General features: G+C 38.1%; 1 protein-coding gene across 9 annotated transcripts in view; it reads left to right on the top strand.

Moving 5' to 3' along the window:
- The window catches only part of RPAP2 (RNA polymerase II associated protein 2), a 113142-nt gene that overhangs the window by 57702 nt on the left and 37889 nt on the right, over positions 1-17551 (top strand). The window lies entirely within an intron of this gene.

Raw genomic sequence — 17551 nt, forward strand, 5'->3', positions numbered from 1 at the left:
TCTGTGTCACCCAACGAGATACAACTCACATGATTCATTAAATCAGAACACAGAAAATAACTTTACTTGAATGCCCTGACATAAATTTTTTATCAACCATAAGAACAAATCTTTTGTCATTTTTACTATTCAGTGTTCCAGTTGAATTGGTAATTTGTGAAACAGATCTTATTAATTTTTTAGAAAGTTCTTTCCATTTTATGAAATTTGTAAATATTTTGCTCACTGGCAAAAAAACAAAAATCAGTATCTCTGCTCACCCACCATATCCTATGCCTGCTAATAAACCCTCATAGATAACTGTTTAACTGTACTTCTGCAATTCATTACACTAAAGGGGAAGTAACTTTTTTGGTTGACAAGTCAGAGGCCCAAGATTTAGAAGTAATCTCAGAATCTTGCTTTCTAAGCCAGTGACCGGAAGTAGTATCTTAATGAGCAGCTGTTTACTGAGGATGCACGTTTAGATCCTACTTCTTTTTGTATCAAACTCTTGCCAGATCTTCTCCAAAATGTATAACAAGGAACAAAAAATAGTATGGAAAATGAAATTTTAAAGCTACCATCAAAACTTCATATGATTATTTCATATAAAAGTAATTTTATTTTAATAGAAGCACCCATGTGGCCCAAAACACTATAAAAGCTTTGCTAGTTCTTTTATGTACTATTTGCCCTCTCTCACTTTGGATTTAGTGTAGGGATTTCAAGGGTCAGTGACCCATGAAAATAGTAATTTAATTGAAGAAACAAAACTGCACATCTTAGGTGTATTGCATATTTCACATTATGCAATCTAGCTTAAGGTTGTAGCAGTAAACACTGTTTCCTTTTGTCATTCACCTTGAATTCTCTTTCATTATTCCCTAAGCCCTACAGTTAGTTAGATCTACCCATCTTTCTGTAGTCTTTGGTACTTTTGAGCCCTTGACAACTAAAAACCTTTCACTGTTAGGGCCCTTTTGGCTTTTAAAATCTTTAGTCACTTTTAGACACGAAGTTAGCTGGTACTTCTTTGTTTTTACCTTTCACATCTTGTTTTCTGATAATTTTCTCATAACTTTTGCTATAGGCCCTCTTGAACATTCTTTATCTTCCCTAACTGAGTCTCCTCACTTTTTCATCATTTGTTCTCTTAAGACTTCTGTCCCCGTACTATTTTATTTCTTAATTCCTCATTTCTCAGCAAATTCCCTTTAGCTTCTCATATTTCTGCCCTCTAGGGAATCTATGGCTCAGTAGATAGTCCTTTTCCTTCTTAGCCTGTCCTTTCATCATCATTTACGGTAAATATTACCATATGAGATGGAAGTAAAATGAAAATACACATCCATCATATTAAAACTCATCCCACTGGCTTCTGTAAAGTGTAATTATACTTTAATATATATTTGCACTCTTCTTTCCTCCCACTTCCAGGTCACACTTTTTTTATACATACAATTTTATTTATTTTTGGCTGTGCTGGGTATTTGTTGCAGCAGGCTTTTCTCTAGTTGTGGCAGATTGCAGTGTGTAGGCTTTTCATAGCAGTGGCTTCTCTTGTTGCCAAGTACAGGCTTAGTAGTTGTGATGCTTGGGTTTAGTTGCTCTGTGGCATATGGTATCTTCCTGGATCCAGAATCGAACCCATGTCTCCTGCATTGGCAGGCAGATTGTTTACCACTGAATCACCAGGGAAGCCCCACAGTTACTTTTTTGGGAAGACATTATTGTCATTGGGGAAAGAAAAAGCAGGTGTTAGGGCTAGCATTAGATAAACAACCTTAAATCCAGGGAAAATATGGAGACTACACACATTCCAAGAGGCATGTACATATAAAAAGAAAGAAGGTGTAAACACCTATTTGTAAAATAGTAACTCATCATTCAGTCTTTTAATTTATTGCCACTAAGATTGAGCATAGGCATACATGGGATTTACCTTTTATTCATTTAATTATCCTATGATTCAGAAAATCTTTGCATCTACTCTCAAATTGCCAGTGGAATTTTTAAAGTCCTTGTAGACATTTCTGAAATTCATATTAAGAAGTGAACTTCTTATAAGTCTTAATAGCTAGGAAGGAGGTCCTGAATGGTAGTTGTAGACACTGAAGATGAGTATAGTAAGATAATATGTTTAGTAGTAGTATAACAATGGTTCTATTCTTTGTGAATATTGCAATTTTTTTTTATTTTTAGCATTAGTTTAATGCATGAAAGCTGTTTTCAAAATTCCTCATGAGAAGCACTTAGAAAAGGATACCTATACACATGTAATTAGTAAAATAAATGGCTCAAATATAACTCTTATTAGAAGGGATAATCAACATTTTAAGCAAAACATGATAGTCCAGACAAGAAAGCTGGGTCCTGAATTTTCACATCTATTTTCTTAAGAATAAATAAGGTGTGTCTGTAGCAAACCATCTTTTCCTGGTAACTTCCCTTGAACTTTCACAGATATTAACATTTTAAAAATTTGAATCACAATGTGTACTTTATCAGTGTGCACTGATGGGAATTTTAACCCATATAATCTCAAAGAAGTTGATGAAATCAAATTTTATATTCTTGATCAATTGATACTCTGTTCATTTAGATTTCTCGCTAATTCCATAGTGACAAATGGAATGGCCAGTATGACTGCAACGCTTACTGATATTTATATTATGTATTCAAACCTAAACTGTTACCAAAAGCACACTGAAAAACCTTTTAAAGCTTAAGCAGAATACATTTATTTAACAATGAAGGAATTAATGTGCCTTTGCTACTCACATTTTTATTTAATAAATGTTATAATTAACAAAGATAAGTTCTCAAGAACTCCTTACACGTAGAAGAACTTACAGTGATGATTAACACTAATTTTTTTTTAAATAACTTGATTAGAAGTGCAATAAAGTAACCTGGTAGTTGGTGTTGTTGCTTAAGCTCTTAGCTATAACAACTTTGTTGAACTTGGTTAGTACTTTATTATTACAGATTATATGTTGAATAGTATGAAGTTGAACCTGATTTTCTCACATCAGTATGCTCTAGTAAAGCTATTAGGCTCTTTCCACGGTCCTGATGCATGATTTTCATAAAAATGTATGTAAGTATATAGTCTCCTATAAATGTTTTAGTACCTAAATGTGCTATTGTGTAAAACTTGTTAATCTATTTGTATATTTCAGTGTTGTTTATACATCAGATTAGAAAGCACAGTAAGTGAAGTCGCTCAGTCATGTCAGACTCTTTGCGACCCCATGGACTGTAGCCTGCCAGGCTCCTCCATCCATGGGAATTTCCAGGCAAGAATTCTGGAGTGGGTTGCCATTTCCTTCTCCAGGGTATCTTCCCAACCCAGGGATCATACCTGGGTCTCCCATACTGCAGGCAGACTCCTTACTATCTGAGCCAGCACAATAAATTACACTAAAGTGTGTTTGTTTTCTGATGCCTTCTCATAGTGTATCATATGTTGGTTTTTATATTCCTCATAATTCTCATCCATCCTCAGTGTAGGGAAACAGAAACTGAAGAATCACTGTTTATCATGGTCATGGTTTTCAGAGTAGTTTCTTTGAGATTTTGACTGGTATTCTTAGATTTTATAGCTGTGGGACACACCCCCTCGGCTTAGTCCTTTTCCTCCGCCCTCGGCTTAGTCCTTTTCCTCCGTCCTCTCTTCCCTTTGGTCTTACTTAGTCTTCCCAGTCTTCTTTGACCTCTGTCATTATACTTGAGCCTGTAACATGCAAATGTTAGGAAAGCTGGGAAATCTAGAGAAGAGTCCAGACCAAGTCTGGCAGCCAAAAAGAAACAATATAGGAGGAAATGAAGAAACAAATTGATTGGCTTGAGTTCCTTTATGTGCAGCACTTGTGCCAGAAGTGGGAATCAGTTTCTTCAATAACTTCTTGTATCTAAAATGTAATTTTTTCACCAGAGTTTAATGTGGAACCTTTATAGAAAGACCACTGCTTATGTAATATGATGATCTATAGCTAACTGTAGCATAGGAGTCAAATGTCTCTTAGTGGATAGCTAGAGAGAAGTGTTACTGTGTTCCATGGGAATGATTTGGTTATCTAATGAAGGAAGAAGTAAGTAAATACTTAGTTACGTTGTACTACTTAGAAAGAATGGAGGGTAGAAAGTGACCTGTGGTAGTCTAACATGGATATATGCTATTCCTAGTTTTATGCCCTTGATGTTCTCTAATGGAAAGCTTTCAAGATCATCTCCAAAAATGTCTGCTTTCATTTTATTTATCTGAACTGTCTGTTTTCAGTGAACTGTGGCCCACTTCCTAGACACAGACCACGCAATAGTTTATTCCCCCTAAAAGCTTTGAGTATTCCCGTCGTTCTGGGAGTAGCATGTAAGTCCTGGGAAATGGTATTTAAATAAGCTCAACTTGACCATGATCACTAAACAAAAGCCTTCACTGGACGTGGGCAGCCACTTTAGGTAACCATCATACAGATAGACACTCAGGAGAGTCACTTCCCTAGGGTACTAGGCATGAACAGAAAGATGTGACTACAGCTTTTTGCTTCAGCAGATTGTTTTTTATAGTGCGCCCATCACTAATTTCCTTAGAGAAATTTGTGAGCACACCATGAAAAATGAAGATATGGTTCCTTAGAAATTTATTGGTTCTCAGAAGTATTCCAAAGCCTTTCTCTTAATAGTCCCAATTTAGTTCTCAGTATTTGAGACCATAGTAGCAGATCACTGAAATAATTTTGTTTCCTTATAATTACAGATTTTATATTTAATTGAATTTTATTGAGATATAATTCATATAACAAAATGCACTGTTTTAAAATGCACAGTTCACTGGTTTTAGTACACTCACTGTTTTGTGAGTGTGAGTATACAGCAGCTGTCACCACTGTCTCATTCCAGAACACTTCATCATCCCCAAATTATCTTTGTGTCCATTACCTTGGTCCCAGTTTTCCCTTCCTCCATCCCCTGGCAATCACTAATCTACTTTCTGTCTCTATGGATTTACCTATTCTGAACATTTCATATGAATGGAATCATGTAATATATGGCTTTTGTTTCTGGCTTCTCTCACGTAATGTATTCTAGATTCATTTCATGTTGTAGCATATAACAGTACTCCATTCCTTTTTATAGCTGAGTAATATTCCATTATATGGATATACCACATTTTATTTATCCGTTTATCAGTTAATGGGCATCTGGGTTATTTCCATTCTTTGGTTCTTATGATCATTTGTGTGTAAGTTTTTGTGAGAACATAAGTTTCAATTCTCTTAGTAGAATTAGTGGGTCATGTGATAACTCTGTGTTTATCTGAGGAACTGCCAAACTGTCTTCCACAATAAGTGCACTGTTTTAAATTTCCATGGGCACTTTATGAAGACTCCATAGATTGAACTGCCTCATACCCAGCCCCAGCAGCCCCACCAGGCTTATGCTTGTAGTTTTCCAAACTTTAAATATGCTTGTTCTGATTAAATTTAGAGCTTCATGGACCTGTAATGAATCAATTTTTTATGTTCTAGGAATTTCTACTACATTTGCAAAATGAGCCCCCTCACACACACACATCATTGTGAAGTTTAAGTAAAGTACCTATTTACTGAGTATTAAATAATAATTAGATTATTCCTAAGCCCCCTACACGTATGGCTAACTTATAAGAAAAATATAGTATTTTTTAATTGAAGTAACTTTATCCTCAGCCACCAGGCTGTGTGGGAACCCAGATATTTTGTAAAGGAAAAATAGTACTTCTTTAAATTTTTAACGATTTTTTTCCCTCAGAATTCCTCAAATTTTTGGCAATTTTATAATGTTGGTTTTTTTAATCCATAAGTAGCTAAGAGTCCCCAACCTTGGGCCAGAATACATATTAAAGTCACCAGGGGCCTTCAGCAAAAAGATATCTCCCCAGCCTCCCCTTCCCAAGCACCACAGTAACAGCAGTGGGGACAGCTGGTAGCAGGCAGCACTTGGCCCTTACCAGTCACACCTCGACTTGAGAAGTCAGTCTCCCTCCTCCCTGCTCTTGACATCTTCACAGCCTGACTGAGTGCACTGAGAGCATAGCCAAGGGAGGCCAGGAAGCATGAGGCTTAATTAAGGGCACTATTATCCCTCGCCTCAGGGTTCTGTACCGTAAGAGTGTGATAATCATTGTGGACACTGCTGGTTGGTTCCATTTCTGTCTTAGAGCACTGAAAAAGTTGTAGCCACTATTCTGAGAGAATTGTTTCATAGCAATAATTATGAAGAAAAGTTTTTCTAACACATCTCCAAAGCTGCTGTATAGCGCTGTCACAAACAGGATTTAAAGTTTAAACTCACGATAGCCCAGCCCTTTAAGCAAACCAACGTGTAATATATCACTACTAAGTGAGCTACAAAGAACTTGTTTCTTTTGAATTAGAAATATCAATGGAAAGCATCCCTGCTTCCTTATTAATAGGTAATCCCAAAGCATTAAATGCAAACATTATCAGGACATAAACCATCTGTTAGAAGAAAAACATTTTATTTTATTTGGCTATCATGGTCTTTTATAACAAAGTTTTTATCTCAGTTTTCTAGATAGTAGTCCTGAAATAGAAAGTTCATAATAATATACTTCTTCATGGTATGCTCTTCTTTCAGAAGTGCTTAACAGTAATAACCTCACATGCCTCTTGGTTTTTCAAATTGTGAGACTTTAGATTTGTGCTTTGGATAAAATTAAATTTATGTAAATTAAGTATTATATTTTTGTAAATGTAATTCCCTTACCCCAAAGACCACCTTTAACTATGCAAGGGTTCTTAAAAACCCTAAGTTCAGTCTCATTCTGGATTATATCTTATTTTTTCCCTTGCATTAGCAGTTCAGCTTTGCACAAGTTTCTTAACTTCATTGTACGTTTTTTTGGTCTTGTTAGTAATAAGAGGGGGACTAAATCCTGGTTAAATTAACTTGGCAGTGTGAATTCAACTATGACATCTTATAAGTAAGAAACTGTTTTAATGCATCATGTCAAAGGCTACTGAAAGAGACAATGAAGGTGATAATTTTAGCATAGGAAGCAGTGTAATTGTGCTGATAGTCACGGTGACACTGTCCAAGTATTACTGCTTTGTTTGGTATCTTAGTCCTTAAGCTTGGCAAGAAATACATTAACACTGCTAGCTATTCCTTCTGTGGAAAGATTACAGAGAGCTCATTTAAGTAAACGGGATGAATACCCCCAAGATTCCTTTAGTCTCTTTCTACTGTAGACCTTGCTGACATTATATTGCTCTCCACATCAAAGATGAGGAAGCTGCTCTGAATGCTTAAGGGAACAGTGAAGTGATTTAGTACCTCAGCATTATACTAAAGGTGGTGAAGAGCAAAGTAGAATGTGTAAGTTGATTTTTTAAATTTCAGATTGTTTCTGATTCTTTGTTCAGATCACATTTGTGGACATTTTTTAAAGTAGTTCTAGAATAATGCCTTTTTTTTTTTTCCTTTCATTGATGAAAAGATCCCAACCATTCATTGATAGAACTTCTTTGAACTCGGTATGGTAATCTGTGTTTCATTTCAGATAGTACCATCTGATTGTTAGCTAAAGGATTGATAAGCTATCTTGCCTGTTGCCCTGAGTTTAGACTAATCTAAAGAGTTAGGACTTTTTATTTTTCCATGTTGTTAATCTCGTGCCATAAAAACCAGCATAAGAAGAGCCCACGTTATACCAGGAAGGATGAGACTCACACTTTGCCACAGCATCAGAACCATGAATCTACGTAGAGGCTGGCATCTACACAATAATGGAAATGTTTTCAAATATTAGAAATATAACTTTAAAATGTTTATTGAGCAGCTGCTGTCAGTAAGATTGTGGGGAATACAGAGATTAAACAAAGACCCTACCCTCCAAGACCACTGAGGAAAGGGGGAGAACTGTATGTTCACAGGTAACTACAAGCAAGCAAGAAACACAGACTGTTGTGGGACTTCAAAGAAGCAAAATAGCTCCACTAGGAAGATCAAAACAAATTTCACAGAAGTGGGATTTTTGATGGGCCCCAAAAAAGAGAAAGGGTTTAAAGAAATAGAAATGAAAAGTTGAGAGCATTCTAGGAAGTACCTGTATAATGAAAAAAGCAAAGAGAAGAGATATAGTGACGAGTTAAGATAACTGGAACTGGAAAGAGTGGTTGGAAAGTTAGGAGTATTGTAGAGATAGACCCTTTAATGGCAAGGAAACTTATTTTATTGGACAGTGAAAGTCACTGAAGTTTTGAGCAGAGAGTACCATCCTGAAGCGAGTGCTTTAGGAAGATCACTCTTCCTGGAGTCACATCTGATCCTGTCTTCCACCTTACACCAGTCCTTCCAAGGCTTCCACTTGCTCTTATTGTGGCCCTGTGTGGTTCAGCCTTAGCTTACACCACCCTGCCTCATTCTCCTCCTTCCTCCCACTCCAGCCCTTCTCACCATAGAACCCAGGTTGTTGCCTTTATCCAGAATGTTCTTCCCACTCCTATTCCTTTGGTTAATTCCCCTTTATCTCTCAGAACTTGAGGAAGTGTTCCTTTCTCAAAAAACATTTCCTGGGCTTCCCTGACTAGATCAAAACACTTTATAATAGGCCATAACACCATGTACTTATCTTTCCTAGCAATTGCCCTGTTTTCAGTTTTATATTGATTTGTATGATTACTTGATTAATATCTGTCTCACTCAACTTGAAGATTTTAGGACTTCCCTGGCAGTCCAGTATTAAGACTCCCCACTTCCAATGCAGGGGATGTGTGAGTTAGATCCCTGGTTAGGGAACTGAGATCCTTCATGTTGCATGCACAGCCAAAAAAAAAATTTGAAGATTTTAGGGGCAGGTTCTATGTCTGATTTTATGCCCCATTATATACCCTGCACTTTAGCATCACAGATTTAAAATAAATACCTAACAGTGAATGAAAGAATGAATTATTAGGAAGCAATCATTTCTGACTTTTGATTGACTCTTTCCTTCCTGCCTCCCAAGTGCTTCCCTTCTGCCTACAACTGCTTATTCATTTTTTAAAGTTTAAAAAACAGAAAAGAAGAAATACCTATCCTTTCTCCATAACCTTGCTGAGCTTTTCAGACTATCATCCTTTCACTTGCCAAACTTGAAGGAGCTAGTCTGCTGTCAGTGATTCCAGTGCTTTTCCTTGCATTCTGGTTCTTGCCCACAGCATTTATGAAATTGATTTTCTCGAGTCCTCTAGCAGTAACAGCCTAGTTAACCAAAGAACACTGAGTCAGTGAAATAAAATGATTACAGTGAAAATGAAATGAGAGACACAGATGATGAGAGACATTACAGCTCCAGATACAAAGTTTAGCAATGGAGATAAAGGGGGGACAAACATGATTTCACAAAATTAAGACAGATAACTGGGAAAAATACTGGTTCTTTTAGAGAAGAGAGTATGAGGAACTAATTGAAGGAGTTACTAGATTTGATTTAACCTGTTCTCCAAGCACTGAGACAGTTCCTATTCAGGCATGTTTAAGGTGGTAGTTATTGTCCAGTTGTTAAGTCATGTCTGACTCTTTGCAACCCCATGGACTGCAGCATCGCAAGTTTCCCTGTCCTTCACTATCTCTTGGAGTTTGCTCAAATTCATGTCCATTGAGTTGATGATACCATCCAAACATCCCATCCTCTGTTGCCCCCTTCTCCTGCCTTTAATCTTACCCCGCATCAGGGTCTTTTCCAGTGAGTTGGCTATACACATCAGGTGGCCAAAGTATTGGACCCTCAGCATCAGTCCTTCCAGTGAATATTCAGGGTTGATTTCCTTCAGGATTGACTGGTTTGATCTTCTTGCAGTCCAAGGGACTCTTAAAATGTTTCTCCAGCACCAGAATGTGAAAGCATCAATTCTTTGGCACTCAGCCTTCTTTATGGTCCAACTCTCATGTCCATACATGACTACTGGAAAAACCATAGCTTTGACTATACAGACCTTTGTTGACAAAATGTTATCTCTGCTTTTTAATATACTGTCTTCAGTTCAGTTGCTCAGTCGTGTCCGACTCTTATGCTCATGAATCACAGCATGCCAGGCCTCCCTGTCCATCACCAACTCCTGGAGTTCACTCGCAAAATGAAGCAGGGCAAAGACTAACAGAGTTATGCCAAGAGAACACACTGGTCATAGCAAACACCCTCTTCCAGCAACACAAGAGATGACTCTGTGTAAAGCAGTTATCCTTCAATTAAAAAATAAATTTAAAATAAAAAAAAAGACAACTCTACACATGGACATCACCAGACAGTCAATACAAAAATCAGACTGATTATGTACTTTTCAGCCAAAGATGGAGAAGCTCTATATAGTCTGCTGACTGTGGCTCAGATCATGAGTTCCTTATTGCAAAATTCAGGCTTAAATTGAAGAAAGGGAAAACCACTAGACCATTCAGGTATGACCTAATTCAAATCCCTTACGATTGATTATACAGTGGAGGTGACAAATAGATTTAAGGGACTAGATCTGGTAGACAGAGTGCCTGAAGAACTATGAACAGAGGTTCATAACACTGTACAGGAGGCAGTGACCAAAGCCATCCCCAAGATAAAGAAATGCAAAAAGGCCAAATGGTTGTCTAAGGAAGCCTTACAAATAGCTGAGAAAAGAAGAGACGCTAAAGGCAGAGGAGAAAGGGAAAGATACACCTCCCAACTGAATGCAGAGTTCCAGAGAATAGCAAGGAGAGATAAGAAAGTCGTCTTAAGTGAACAATGCAAAGAAATAGAGGAAAACACTAGAATGGGAAAGACTAGAGGTCTATTCGAGAAAATTGGAGATACCAAGGGAACATTTCATGAAAGATGGGCATAATAAAGGACAGAACTGGCAAGGACCTGACAGAAGCAGAAAAGGTTAAAAAGAGGTGGCAAGAATACACAGGAGAACTGTACAAAAAAGGTCTTAATGATCCGGATAATTATGATGGTAATGATCACTCACCTAGAGCCAGAGATCTAGATTGTGAAGTCAAGTGGGCCTTAGGAAGCATTACTACAAACAAAGCTAGTGGAGGTGATGGAATTCTGAGCTGAACTGTTTCAAATCCTAAAAGGTGATGCTGTTAACAGTGATGTATTCAGCATGCCAGCAAATTAGGAAAACTCAGCAGTGGCCACAGAATTGGAAAAGGTCAGTTTTCATTCCAGTCCCAAAGAAAGGCAATGCCAAAGAATGTTCAAACTACCGCACAGTTCCACCCATTTCACATGCCAGCAAGGTTATGCTTGAAATCCTTCAAGCTAGGCTTCAACAGTGAACTGAGAACATCCTGATCTTCAAGCTGGATTTAGAAAGATAAAGGAACCAGAGACCAAATTGCCAACATCTGTTGGATCATAGAAAAAGTAAGGGAATTCCAGAAAAAAAAAATCTGCTTTGTTGACACTAAATAAAGTCTTTGACTGTGTAGATCACAACAAACTGGAAAATTAAAGAGACAGGAATATCAGACCACCTTATCTGCCTCCTGATAAACGTGTATACAAGTAAAGAAGCAACAGTTAGAACTGGACATAGAACAATGGACTGGTTCAAAACTGGGAAAGGAGTATGTAAAGGCTGTATACTGTCACTCTGCTTACTAACTTCTGTGCAGAGTACATCATGCAAAATGCCAGGCTGAATGAATCACAAGCTGGAATCAAGATTGCCAGGAGAAATATCAACAATCTCAGATATGCAGATGATACCATTCCAGTGGCAAAAAGTGAAGAGGAACTAAAGAGCCTCTTGATGAGGGCCAAAGAGGAGAGTGAAAAAGCAGGCTTAAAACTCAACATTCGAAAAACAAAGATCATGGCATCTGGTCCCATCACTTCATGGCAAATAGATGGGGGGAAATGAAAACAGTGACGCTTTATCTTCTTGGACTCCAAAATCACTGCAGATGGTGACTGCAGCTACGAAAATAAAAAGGCACTTGCTCCTTGGAAGGAAAGCTGTGACAAACCTGCTGCTGCTGCTAAGTCGCTTGAGTCGTGTCCGACTCTGTGCAACCCCAGAGATGGCAGCCCACCAGGCTTCCCCATCCCTGGGATTCTCCAGGCAAGAACACTGGAGTGGGTTGCCATTTCCTTCTCCAATGCATGAAAGTGAAAAGTGAAAGTGAAGTTGCTCAGTCGTGTCTGACTCCTAGAGACCCCATGGACTGCAGCCTACCAGGCTCCTCTGTCCATGGGATTGTCCAGGCAAGAGTACTGGAGTGGGGTGCCATTGATTAAGGCAGTTTAAAAGGTGGAATAGAAGCTACCAAATGGTAAGAAAAATCATAGTCATTATTGAGATGAGTGAGAGGCAGAGGTAGAGAGTATTAAATGCAGTGAAACAGAGCTGCATCTATGCCAAGGCTACCTGAGCAATACAGAAGAAAGCAGAAAGGGGGAAGAACAAATAATTTATTGAACACCAGCTGTGTATAATCATGCTAGATTCTTTACATTATTTCATTTGATCCTCACAATTCAGTGAGGTCAGTGGTGGTGTCCCACTTCCAGAGAAAAGAAAGAGACTAGGAAGACATGTCTAGATTTCAAAATGTGTGTACTTTCCACTGCCCAGTGTTCCTTAGGAAGAGAACACTGACAGGGAATCCAAAGCGGGTTTGAGGTTCAAGAAGGAGGTGGTAGCTACCTTCCTGAAAAATCAAGCAGTTATCCTTTGCTGAACAAAGACAAGGACTGAATAAACACTATGGTTTGGTCAGTTGCGGTTGTGGGTGACCTTCCAGGAAGCAGTTTACATAGAATGATGATTGAGAGCTGGATTGCACGGGCTGTGCTAGTAGACAGTTGTAAAGATAGTACACACAGCAAACATTGACCACTCTTCATATGGTTGGCATAAGAGAAAGGGAGAGAGGGATTATAATCCAGTAGGATATGGTAAGTCTTCAGAACACTTTTCAGAATAATGGAGGCTTGAGCATTTGGCAACAGAGGAGGAGATGTCAGACAGGCAGGATTGGGAGTATTGAAAAAACAGTGTAACTGATGAAGAATTCTTACACTGATGAAGTGATGGGCAAATATTACTTTTCCTAGAAGAAATAATAGGCAAATATGCCTTTGATGACATTCCAGTTTTTTTCATCTTTCCCGCTTCCCTCCACATGTTTCACCTTGCCTTGAATGTCACTGTTTGGTAACATTTTGCCTCTTGTACTTAATTTCAGAAGTAAATGAATCAAATCTTGTATATTGCCTCTTCCAAAAACCCATCATATTATCATTTCATTACTTGTTTTAGTTTATTCTTATCCTCCTCCACTACAGGTTAATGATATGCTTTAGGAAAATTAGGGCAGCATTTCTAAGTTTGACCTATACGGCCACTGTGTTTAATTCTGGGTGTCTAACTGTCTTTTTTCTTTCATATTTTGTGCTTTTTACATTCTCTGCCTTCTTGTCTTTTATAATCCACAAGTCAGTCTTAGGAAGATACACACATACTTCACCAAAAAATATACACATACACAGTTTCTACATAAGAATAAGAGACTTGCCAGTCATCCAAAAGTTGTGTTTGGACAATGTATAAACCACACTAAACCAGCAAAGAGGACTACAGTAAGTGAGGCAGATTTGAAACTGTTTTCTTACCAAAACAATCTCCATGCAACCAAGCAATTATCTGGATTACTTTTGTTTCCCTAGGGCCAAGAACTCAGTCTAGCACTTAGTAAACACTGAGTTAGTATTTGTGGAATAAATCAAATGAATGAATGGAGGGAAAACTTGATTACGTTTTTGTTGATATTAACTTCAAAACCTTTGTCTTGGTAATGATTCATATTTTCCAGGATGAATATCGTCTGATAAGGATGTAAATAGCCTAAAAATAGTTGCTACTTTTAACCAAACCTAGCATAGTTTTTTGCAAATATATATTTATAAAACTTTAAAAATTAATGAAAAACAAAACTAGACATCTGATTGGGAGATTATCTTTTAACTCATACAATTATAAAATTAGTAAACATTTTAATGTCTTTGATTTAAATACTTTAGACTTCAAATATTGCTTTTCTCTGATTTCGATGGACTTATTCTTTCATGATCTATGGACTGATAAATAGAAGAATTGGTTATAGAGCAGTTAATCACCAAGTATATAGATACAGCACTAAATCTTTTATTTATCTGATGCATCACAGACACATTTCTGAAGAATTCTTCAAATGTTTTACATGTTGGTATTTGTTCGTTGAATTGGAAGCATTTATCAAATATTAATGGATCTTAATGGAAAAATTCACTCTAGAGGCAGACTCTTCTTTAACTAGTCTTACTGAATATATTTTTATTAACTAGTCTTACAAACTTGCATGAAAATTATAAGGGGAAAACATTTCATTCCCAGGTATATTGAGTGCTTCTTAAATTCAAGAAACCTAATTGCCCGGGGTGTTTTTTCTTGGTTGTTTTTAAACACTTCCGTTTAGAGTGTGTATTATAGAGACTTAACACCTTTTTAATATTCTTCCTGCCTCTGACTTTTCTCATTCTGATAGTTCTAGTTAACAGTAAAGTCATATGATTCTTGCAGGCAAAATTAAAATACTTCTGATTTATTCCTAGTTTAAATATTGATATTTTTGCAAAGTTTTAGAACTTTAGGGTAAAAGGCAGATTACTATTTTCTAGTTCTCGCTATTGCTATTTATGTAGTCCCATTTTCAGTGAGCAGTATGAGTTTCTCTTTGTCATGCTGGTGCAGCTCGTGTATCGGTTCAGTTCAGCTGACTCTTTGTGACCCCACAGGCTTCCCTGTTCATCACCAACTCCTGGAGCTTGCTCAAATTTATGTCCATCAAGTTAGTAGTAATGCCATCCAACCATCTCATCCTCTGTCGTCCTCTTCTCCTCCTGCCTTCGGCCTTTTTCAGAGTCAGTTCTTCACATCAGGTGGCCAAAGTATAGCTTCAGCTTCAGCATTATTCCTTCCAGTGACTCACTACTGATCTCCTTTAGGATTGACTAGTTTGATCTCCTTGCAGCCCAAGAGACTCTCAAGAGTCTTCTCGAACACCACAGTTGAAAAGCATCAATTCTTCGGCGCTCAGCTTTCTTTTATAGTCCAACTCTCACATCCATACATGACTACTGGAAAAACCATAGCTTTGACTAGACAGACCTTTGTTGGCAAAGTAATGTCTGTTTTTTAAGCTCAGGTATACGCTGCCTTAAAAGGCAAGACATATCAAAATACATAAAGCTTAATACTGAAAATTACATTGGAGCAAAAGTACTCAGGAAACCACTACAAACTGCTTGAACACTCATAATTTCTGTGGAGGTGAAATCACGTTATAGTAACTGAATTGTACAATTTTATTTACTGATTTTCTTTCTAATGGGTTTTTCAGTTCTCCACGTTATGATGCTGTTTGCCACATGGAGGTTTTGCATTGCAATGCATGACAAATCAGCTACACTGCAAAAATGTTTCATAAGAGTAAAGCAGCTGCCACATATTCCTGTGGTTTCAGTGCAGAGAAGTATGTTGCTCATCCAAAACACTGACTCATACAACTTTCACATGCTCCGAAATTCCTCAAACTGCCTAAAACTAAATGCCACTAACCCTCTACAGCTCCCATTATTGATTGAGGGATACATTAACACATTGAAAGTAGGAATAAAATTATGTATTCTTTCCCCAAAGGGAAAGAAAATACACATTTGAAAATAAAAAAACTTTGTGTAATTCTGAAGAATCTGATGAAACTCAGTATCCCAGGTTAACAGGAGGATGTGGAGTTAGCAAATATAGATTTCTCTTGAGAAAATTGATGATAAGAGTAGGAAAGAAATTGAACAGTTACACTCTGTTTTGGATAAAATACTGAAGTATGTTTGTAGGGTACAGAGAAGAGTTTTACCAACAAGAATCTGAAGCTGAGGGCAGAGTTGGGGGGTACACATAATGGTGGAACAGGGTCTCAGAAGAGACACAAAGAAGTGAAAGTGTTAGTTGCTCAGTCGTGTCTGACTCTTTGTGACCCCATGAACTGTAGCCCACCAGGCTCCTCTGTCCATGGAATTCTCCAGACAAGAATACTGGAGTGGTAGCCATTCCCTTCTCCAGGGGATCTTCCCAGCCCAGGAATCGAACCCACGTCTGCTGCATTGCAGGCAGATTCTTTACTGTCTGAGCCACCAGGGAAGCTTATATAATAGTGTGCACTAAGTCACTTCAGTTGTGTCCAAGTCTTTGCAACCCTATGGACTGTAGTCCACCAGGCTCCTCTGTCCATGGGATTTTCCAGGCAGGAATACTGGAGTGAGTTGCCATGCCCTCCTCCAGGGGATCTTCCTGACCCAGGAAACGAACCCATGTCTCTCATGTCTCCTGCATTGGCAGGTGGGTTCTTTATACCAATAGTGCTGCCTGGGAAGCCCATAATCAAAAACGTGAGATCATGGTCAAATAGATACATTATCTTCTGAGGCTGGAAGAAAATAAGTGAAGAATAAACCCCGTGGACAGAGAAGCCTGGTGGGCTGCAGTCTATGGGGTCACAAGAGAGTTGGATAGGACTTAGTGACTAAACAACAAGTGTGGCTATAGGTAAGTTTGTAAGTAGAAGGGAGATTTTAAAATCATGCCTGACAATTTCATTTTCCAATGAAGTTGATATGATGTTGGGTTCTAAAACTAAAGAGATGATTGTTGAGTAGGGTGTGAAAGAAAGTGGTTACAGTCATTGAGAGTATCCAGAAAAGGACCTAACCAAGTGCCAGAGAAAACTGACACGTAACCCAGATGAGGCCAGAGATCATGGATTTGTAGTATCAATTTTTGAAGTTCCCTTCTTCTTCCCACACTCCTACCCTCCAGTACTTTTCAGCCATCCTGTTGTAGGTGTGGAGAAAGCAAGTATGTAGCACTGATCTCAGATTTTAATGAATAGAAAAGTTAAGACGAGGATGCAAGAGATTCTGAAGTGTGCTGGTGAAAGATTAGTTCAAGAAATCAGGACAGTTATAATTGGCCTGGAGAAGAAAACGGTAACCCATTCCAGTATTCTTGCCTGGAGAATCCCATGGACGGAGAAGCCTGGTAGGCTACAGTCCACAGGGTCGCAAAGAGTCGGACACGACTGAGCGACGGAACGGAACAGAAAGGAGACATCTTAGGAATACAATTGGTTGTCCTAATGAAATATTTCCTTTGTCCCTCCCTGAAAGTTGTATCTGCAGTTCTGACATCTCTCCTAGGTTTCAAACCAAAATTTTATTTGGGGGAAGGGAGATCTCCATTTGGATATCACTAAAGCAGTTCATTCTCTCAAATCTGAGACTTAGGTGATCTCTTCCTAATTACCCAGAATTGAAGTCTGAAGTTGGCTTTGGTGCTTCTCTTGCCCTTATCTCCCATATCTAATCAATTGCTAAATCCTTCGTTTGTAATTTCTCTTATTTTTCTCCCTTCCCATTGCTACCAACCGACATCAGGCTTTCATTAACTTGACTAGACTACTGCAGTCATAACCTTCTTAAACAGGTCTCTGGCCAAGT

Source organism: Moschus berezovskii, chromosome 4 (genome assembly GCF_049115385.1).
Source record: "Moschus berezovskii isolate FMDL1 chromosome 4, NW_MosBer_1.0, whole genome shotgun sequence".
NCBI lineage: Eukaryota > Metazoa > Chordata > Mammalia > Artiodactyla > Moschidae > Moschus > Moschus berezovskii.